Below are 9,671 nucleotides of genomic sequence, written 5' to 3'. Positions count from 1 at the left end.
AGAGGTGAAATGCCGGCCTCCCGCCTTGCACCCTTCGTAAACTTGAGCTCATCCAAATCTCTACTGCCCGTATCCTAACTTGCACAAAGTCTCGTTCACCCGTCAACCCTGTACTCGCTGACTTAAATTGGTTCTCAGTCCGGCAAAGCCTCGGTTTTAAAATTTTCACCCTCGTTTTCAAATCCCTCCATGGCCTCGCTCCTCCCTATCTCTCGAACCCATTCCGGCTCTACAGCCCTCCGAGATCTCTGCGCACCTCCAATTCTGGCCTCTTGCCCATCCCCAATTTTTATCACTCCACCATTGGCGGCCTTGCCTTCAGCTGCCTAGGCTCTAAACTCTGGAATTCCCTCCCTAATCTTTTCCGCCTCGCTATCTCTCTCTACTCCTTTAAGACGCTCCTTAAAACCTACCTCTTTGACCAACCTTTTGGTCACCAGATCTAATATCGCATGATGTGGCTCGGTGTCAAGTTTTAGAATCACAGAATCAAAGAATCATAGAATGGTTACAGCACAGAAGGAGGCCATTTGGCCCATCGAGCTCTTGCCAGCACTTTGTAAGAGCAATCCAGTTAGTCCCATTCCCCCGCCCTTTCCCCGCAGCCCTGCAAATTTTTTCCCTCCAAGTATTTATTTATCCAATTCCTTTTTGAAAGCCACGATTGAATCTGCTTCCACCACCCTTTCAGGCAGCGCATTCCAGATCATAACTAATCACTGCATAAAAAAGTTTTTCCTCATGTCACCTTTGGCTCCTTTGCCAATCACCTTAAATCTGTATCATTTGGTTCTTGACCCTTCCACCAATGGGAACGGTTTCTCTTTATTTACTTTATCTAAACCCTTCATGATTTGGAACACTTCTATCAAATCTCCTCTTAACCTTCTCTGCTCGAAGAACAACCCCAGCTTCTCCAACCTATCCACGTAACTGAAGTCCCTCATTCTGTACCTTCTCTAAGGCCTTCACATCCTTCCTAAAGTGCGGTGTCCAGAATTGGACGCAATACGCTAGCTGTGGCTGAACTAGTGTTTTATAAAGATTCAACATAATTTCCTTGCTTTTATAGTCTAGGCCTCTGTTTATAAAGCCCAGGATCCCGTATGCTTTTTGAACCGCTTTCTCAACCTGTCCTGCCAACTTCAAAGATTTGTGCACATATACCCCCAGGTCACTCTGTTCCTGCACCCCCTTTAGAATTCTACCCTTTAGTTTATATTATTGCCTCTCCTCAATCTTCCTGCCAAAATATATCACTTCGCACTTCTCTGCGTTAAATTTCATCTACCATGTGTCCGCCCATTCTACCAGCCTGCCTATGTCCTCTTGAAGTCTGTTGCTGTCCTCCTCACTGTTTACTAGACTTTCAAGTTTTGTGTCATCTGCAAATTTTGAAATTGTGCCCTGTACACCCAAGTCCAAGTCATTAATATATATTAAAAAAAAGCAGTCGTTCATGTACCGATCCCTGGGGAACACCACTGTATACTTTCCTCCAGTCCGAAAAACAACCATTCAACACCACTCTCTCTTTCCTGTCATTTAGCCAATTTTGATATCCATGCTGCCACTGACCCTTTTATTCCTTGGGTTTCAATTTTGCTGACAAGCCTATGATGTGGCACTTTATCAAACGCCTTTTGAAAGTCCATATACACCACATCAACCACATTGCCCTCATCAACCCTCCCTGTTACCTCATCAAAAAACTCAATCAAGTTAGTTAAACACGATTTGCTTTTAACAAATGCATGCTAGCTTTCCATTATTAATCCACATTTGTCCAAGTGACTATTAATTTTGTCCTGAATTATCATTTCTAAAAGCTTCCCCAACAATGAGGTTAAATTGACTGGGCTGTAGTTGGCGGGTTTATCTTTACACCCTTTTTTGAATAAGGATGCAACATTTACCATTCTCCAGTCCTCTAGCACCATCCCCATATCTAAGGAGGAGGAGTGTGAAATATTGGATGGGATAAACATAATGAGAGAGGAAATATTAAGCTGTTTAGCATCTTTGAATGTAGATAAATCGCCAGGCCCGGATGAAATGTATCCCAGGCTGTTAAGAGAAGCAAGGGAGGAAATAGCGGAGGCTCTGACCATCATTTTCCAATCCTCTCTGGCTAGAGGTGTGGTGCTGAAGGACTGGAGGACTGCTAGCATTGTACCGTTGTTTAAAAAGGGAGAAAGGAATAGATCGAGTAATTACAGGCCAGTGAGCCTAACCTCGGTTGTGGGCAAATTACTGGAAAAAGTTCTGAGGGACACTATTAATCATCATTTAGAAAGGCACGGATTAATCAAGGAGAGTCAGCATGGAATTCTTAAGTGAAGGTCGTGTCTGACTAACTTGATTGAATTTTTTGAGGAGGTAACAAGGAGGGTCAATGAGGGTCGCGTTTTTGATGTAGTCTACATTGATTTCAGCAAGGCTTTTCACAAGGTCCCACATGGCGGACTGGTCGGAAAAGTAAAAGCCCATGGGATCCAAGGGAAAGTGGCAATCCAAAATTGGCTCAGTGGCAGGAAGCAAAGGGTAATGGTCGACGGGTGTTTTTATGACTGGAAGGCTGTTTCCAGTGGGGTTCCACAGGGTTCAGTACTAGGTCCCTTGCTTTTTGTGATATATATTAATGATTTGGACTTAAATGTGCGGGGCATGAATGAGAAGTTTGCAGATGATACAAAGATTGGCCGTGTAGTTGATAGTGAGGAGGAAAGCTGTGGACTGCAGGAAGATATCAATGGACTGGTCAGGTGGGCAGAAAAGTGCCAAATGGAATTCAATCTGGAGAAGTGTGAGGTAATGCATTTGGGGAGGGCAAACAAGGCAAGGGAATACACAATAAATGGGAGGATACTGAGAAGTGTAGAGGAACAGAGGGACCTTGGAGTGTATATTCACAGATTCCTGAAGGTAACAGGACAGGTAGATAAGGTGGTTAAGAAGGCATACAGGATACTTTCCTTTATTAGCCAAGGCATACAATATATGTGCAGGAAGGTTATGCTAGAACTGTATAAAACACTAGTTAGGCCACAGCTTGAGTACTGCATACGGTTCTGGTCACCACATTACAGGAAAGATGTGATTGCACTAGAGAGGGTACAGAGGAGATTTACAAGGATGTTGCCAGGACTGGAGAATTTTAGCAATGAGGAAAGGTTGGATAGGCTAGGATTGTTTTCTTTGGAACAGAGGAGGCTGAGGGGTGATTTAATTGAGGTGTATAAAATTATGAGGAGCCTAGATAGAGTGGATAGGAAGGACCTGTTTCCCTTGGCAGAGAGGTCAATAACCATGGGGCATAGATTTTAAGTAATTGGTAGAAGGATTAGAGGGGAGCTGAGGAGAAATTTTTTCACCCAGAGGGTGGTGGGGGTCGGGAACTCACTGTCTGAAAGGGCGGTAGAGGCAGAAACCCTCATTGCATTTAAAAAGTACCTGGATGTGTACCTGAAGTGCCGTAACCTACAAGGCTACGGACCAAGAGCTGAAAAGTGGGATTAGGCTGGACAGCTCTTTTTCGGCCGGCACAGAAACAATGGGCCGAATGGCCTCCTTCTGTGCTGTAAATTTCTATGATTCTATGATTCTATTGGAAGATTATGGTAAGCACCTCTGCCATTTCAACCCTTACTTCCCCCAGCAATCTAGGAAGCATCCCATCCGGACCTGGTGACTTATCTAATTTAAGTACAGCCAGCCTTTCTAGTACCTCCTCTTTATCAATTTTTAGCTCATCCAGTGTCTCAAATACCTCCTCTTTTACTGTGACTTTGGCAGCATCTTCTTCCTTGGTAAAGACAGATGCAAAATACTCACTTAGTAACTCAGCCATGCCCTCTGCCTCCATGCATAGATCTCCTTTTTGGTCCCTAATCAGCCCCACCGCTCCCCTTACTACCTGTTTACAATTTATATACCTATAGAAGACTTTTGGATTCCCTTTACGCTCCTGTGAAGTGCCTTGGGACCTTTTACTGCATTAAAGGTGCTATATAAATGTGTTGTTGTTGTTGTTGTTGTTGTTGTTGTTGTTGTTGTTGTGGTGGTGGTGGTGGTGGTGGTGGTGGTGGTGGTGGTGGGAGGAGGAGAATAACGCTTAGCAAGTAGACAGTGACAGAGCTTTACCAAATCCTTCACGTCTAACATACGTACTGCACTGCCAGTGCCCATCAAAGTCACAGTGGTGTCAAATTGTTTGAATCAGGACCCTTTCAGAATAGCTTTGGAGACATCTGTGATATCAGGTAGTTTGCTGCTCACAACTGTATCAAAGCGGTCACAGGTGATTTACTCTGCAGAGCCACCAAGTCATCCATTTCCCCGCTGACCAATAGCAGCGACGTGAGAGGGCAGCACTTTCTCAGAATCCAGTGGGCAACAACTGACCCAAATTGCACAATATCTGTTTCCCATATGAACCACGGAAGATTTTATTTTCCCAACACCCAGCTGGTCTGCAAGCACCAGGTGAGGTGAGAGTGACTGCCCTTGACATCAAGGCAGCATTTGACCGAGTGTGGCACCAAGGAGCCCTAGTAAAATTGAAGACAATGGGAATCAGGGAGAAAACTCTCCAGTGGCTGGAGTCATACCTAGCACAAAGGAAGATGGTAGCGGTTGTTGGAGGCCAATCATCTCAGCCCCAGGACATTGCTACAGGAGTTCCTCAGGGCAGTGTCCTAGGCCCAACCATCTTCAGCTGCTTCATCAATGACCTTCCCTCCATCATAAGGTCAGAAATGGGGATGTTCGCTGATGATTGCACAGTCTTCAGTTCCATTCGCAACCCCTCAGATAATGAAGCAGTCCGAGCCCGCATGTAGCAAGACCTGGACAACATCCAGGCTTGGGCTCATAAGTGGCAAGTAAAATTCGTGCCAGACAAGTACCAGGCAATGACCATCTCCAAAAAGAGAGAGTCTAGCCACCTCCCCATGACATCCAACAGCATTACCATCGCCGAATCCCCCACCATCAACATCCTGGGAATCACCATTGACCAGAAACTAAACTGAAGCAGCCCCATAAATACTGTGGCTACAAGAGCAGGTCAGAGGCTGGGTATTCTGCAGCGAGTGACTCACCTCCTGACTCCCCAAAGCCTTTCCATCATCTACAAGGCACAAGTCAGGAGTGTGATGTAATACTCTCCACTTGCCTGGATGAGTACAGCTCCAACAACACTCAACAAGCTCGACACCATCCAAGATAAAGCAGCCCACTTGATTGGCACCCCATCCACCACCCTAAACATTCACTCCCTTCACCACCGACGCACCATGGTTGCAGTACCATCTACAGAATGCACTGCAGCAACTCGCCAAGGCTTCTTCAACAGCACCTCCCAAACCCATGACCTCTACCACCTAGAAGGACAAGGGCAGCAGGCACATGGGAACAACACCACCTGCACGTTCCCCTCCAAGTCACACACCATCCCAACTTGGAAATATATCGCCGTTCCTTCATCGTCGCTGGGTCAAAATCCTGGAACTCCCTACCTAACAGCACTGTGGGAGAACCTTCACCACATGGACTGCAGCGGTTCAAGAAGGCGGCTCACCAACATCTTCTCAATGGCAATTACGGATGGGCAATAAATGTTGGCCTTGCCAGTAACGCCCAAATCCCATGAATGAATTTTTAAAAAGTACAGAATCATGCATGAGGATACCAGCTTCCTAGCAGTTGTCTTATGTCTTCATTTGTGTCACCCTTATTTGAAGGGGAGGATGAAATGGAAGGGTGGATTCTGGAAGACCAATGCTGCCCTCTCCAGCACTGGCTAATGACAGCTTTGTGGCAGCCAGTAGCAGATACAATGAGGCCAAAGAGAACCTCATGACCATTACTATGCATAAGGGGTGCAGAAGGGAGAAGGGGAAAGGAAAGAGTAAGTTAGAGGCTGATATATCAATGGGTTCAAAGGGGAAAGGTAAATGAAAGGTTGACATACCAATGGGTTCAAAGGGGAAAGGGTAAGTGAAAGGTCAATATGCCAGCGAATTTTGGGGGGAAAGAGGAAGTGAAAGGCTGATATGTCAATGGGTTCAGAAGATACTAGGGTTTAATTCAAGTGCAGAATTTGACAGAATTAATTATAAGGAGATGTGTGAACAAGCATTCAATAACAGCATTAATGTAATGCAATCTACTTCTTCATTTTCTGTTAATATGATGTTACGTATATTAATAATAGGGTGAGATTACTGCAGGCATTATGTACAGTTGGAATTTTTACTCGCAGGAACAAATTGAGGGAACATTGTCACCCTCGCACATGATCTCCATTGTGCTATATACCATAATTAGGAGGTAATTGTTAATCCTGGGTGCACTACTCTACACACAGGATGTATAAGGTTTGAGTCAGTTTGAATGCTTGCCTTTAATTTGTCCTCAACAGGCCAAAATATCGTTAAAATCAAAATCTGTTCATTAACGTGCACTATTCTGTCCCAAAAGGGATTTTGACAGCGAGGGTAAATTTGCACTAACATTCCATTAGTGCTAACGTGTTAAATTATTTCACATTAATACACACTTAGCCAATGTGTTAGCACTAATGTACAGAGGAATTTAATCCTTGATGTATTATTTAACAATCCTTTAGCAGTTTAATTATCACACAGCTAATTCCCACCCAAGCATCCATTAAAGGCAGGGACACAACTGCATGAATAGATAGTGGACAACCGGAAATGATTATAAGACTTTCATTTAATTGAAATACTGACAGAAACCATGAGAGTGAAATCTGACGAGCACACAATCATCACCTAGATCGTCAAAAGAAACTTCGATCAGTTCTAATTTATAATCTATGTATGGCACCCAGTCATTACATATGTACATCTTCAGTGTATTCTTAGTCATGAATTTGGAAGCTATTGTTGGTATCACTTTTATTTCTCTTGCCCATGATTAGTTTATTGCAAATTTCCTGCTGACAGATAAAAATTTGTTTTATAGGAACATAGGAAGATAAAAACAGGAGTAGGCAATTCAACCCCTCGAGCCTATTCCACCATTCGATTAGATCATGGTTTCTGTTAGTAACACTGAGAAAATGAAGAAGACCAAACCTGAAATTAAAATAAAATTGAAAATAAAATGCTAGCATTTCTGAAATATTGTACGTTTTGTTCCTTACAGAGTGGGGTGGTGTAGCAGTGTAGTTTGGCATTATCTCAAAAGGATTTTTCATATCCACTGTCTGGTATACAGTGAATAATGGATGTCTAAGAGATTACAAGTTAATAATCTCATTAAAGCTTCAACTAATGTCATAAAGCATGACAGCGAATCTTGAATAACCCATCCTCCGAACTCTGAAATTAGGTTAATTATTTATTAAAAATAATATGTACATAATACTGGTCAATCTTCCATAGTGCACACTATGGGACAAAGCAGCCCGCTTAATTGGCACCCAATCCACCACCTTAAACATTCACTCCCTCCACCACTGGCGCATCGTGGCTGTAGTGTGTACCGTCTACAAGATGCACTGCAGCAATTCACCAAGGCTTCTTCGACAGCACCTCCCAAACCCGTGACTTCTACCACCTAGAAGGACAAGGGCAGTAGGTGTATGGGAACAACACAACCTGCACGTTCCCCTCCAAGTCACACACCATCCTGACTTGGAAATATATCACCATTCCTTCATCGTCGCTGGGTCAAAATCCTGGAACTCCCTTCCTAACAGCACTGTGGGAGAACCTTCACCACACGGACTGCAGCGGTTCAAGAAGGCGGCTCACCACCACCTTCTCAAGGGCGATTAGGGATGGGCAATAAATGCCGACCTTGCCAGTAACGCCCACATCCCATGAATGAATTCAAAAAAAGGAAGTCAAGACCAGACATAGTCATCGGGTGAAGTGGGGTGAGAGAACAGGGGATAATTGGACCAGGGCACAGAGACATATTTCAGTCACTTTTAAATTCATACATTCTGTCCTTATTTTTGAAATTTCTATTACAAAATTTGATTTCTACATTTATGATGTAAATGTGTCACTGTGTAATTGCACCCTCCTGGGTAGTGCTATAACACTGTAGTTAGCCCCTTCCTCCTCTCCAGTGCAGGTGTTATAGCACTACCCTCCTGATAGAGGGGGAAGGGGCTAATTACAGTGTGACAAATTTACACCAGCAGTTTGACTATAAATGTGGACATAGGAATTTATAATGGAAAATGTTGACAGGAAGTGCTTGCAGCCATTATAGATTATAGATAGATATATTTGTATTGTACGAATATATTGCAAAGGCTGTGGGGTTTTATTCAGTTTTGTGTCTGCTGTTTTCACTGAAAGCAGCTGTGATAACAGAAGCCAACAATCATTACAGTCTATGAAAATAATGCATGATATTGTTCAAGGTGAACAACAATCACTGCAAGTTTATGGAGTAATAATCTATAGTTAATTATTAGAAATAATCACTATTATGCTGCTCTGACATTTATGTATTACCATACTAGCGTAGTTACGTTTGGGATATGACTGCAAAAGTGCTGTTACATGGCTGTTCATATCCCCTTAAAAGTGTCGCCAGAACTGAAGGACAAATATCAACTAATTGATGATCCAGTTAGGACCAGTATAAGACCAATCGATCAATTATTTAAACCATGATCCTATTAAATTCAATTGAATAATTGAAACTGCAATTAACCACGCATCATGAGAGAGATTTCTGTCACCTGCCTCAGCTCCTTTGTTTCACTTAGACTTGACTGGTTTATACTGGGTCTACAGGAATGATTAATATTGAAGTATAATCTTGGCATGGGGCTGAGAGAGAAATGAAGTGACTGGTGTCCATCCTATAGCAGTATGTTTATTATATTCAGATACATATTACAGAACTGTTAGGTTTACTGTGGCCTTCCTCACAGGAGGAACCAGGATTAGAACCACAGATTTTAAGAACCATGATTTCAGATCCACAATGATTGGGGCAGAATAACTTCTAGTAGCTCTCTATTACTCCAATACACAAACACCCAATGGCTGCTGACCCCTCACTCAGTCTTAGCGAGCGACCCAGAAAATTTGGCGGGGGGCACATTATCTTCCCTCACCCCTTCTCGCCGCCTTTTTTGCCTTTTTCCCCCCCCCTGCCCTTTTGCGGTTCCCCTTGTGAAATACCTCACAGAGATGGGGCGATCTAGCATGCCCCTGAGCTTTGGCCAGGGAGTCATTGGTTTTTGTTGGGCATCCACTCTGTCCACAGCCTTACTGAACAATTATCCAAGTATTTCATGCAGCCTATTGGATACAAAATTGGCTTGACGACAGAAGACAGAGGGTGGTTGTCGAGGGTTGTTTTTCAAACTGGATGCCTGTGTCCAGCGGTGTGCCTCAGGGATCGGTGCTGGGTCCGCTGTTATTTGTTATTTATATTAATGATTTGGATGAGAATTTAGGAGGCATGGTTAGTAAGTTTGCAGATGACACCAAGATTGGTGGCATTGTGGACAGTGAAGAAGGTTATCTAGGATTGCAACGGGATCTTGATAAATTGGGCCAGTGGGCCGATGAATGGCAGATGGAGTTTAATTTAGATAAATGTGAGGTGATGCATTTTGGTAGATCGAATCGGGCCAGGACCTACTCCGTTAATGGTAGGGCGTTGGGGAG

Source organism: Heptranchias perlo, chromosome 2, assembly GCF_035084215.1.
Source record: "Heptranchias perlo isolate sHepPer1 chromosome 2, sHepPer1.hap1, whole genome shotgun sequence".
NCBI lineage: Eukaryota > Metazoa > Chordata > Chondrichthyes > Hexanchiformes > Hexanchidae > Heptranchias > Heptranchias perlo.
The sequence above is the reverse complement of the archived record's forward strand: the minus strand, read 5'-3'. Positions refer to the sequence as shown.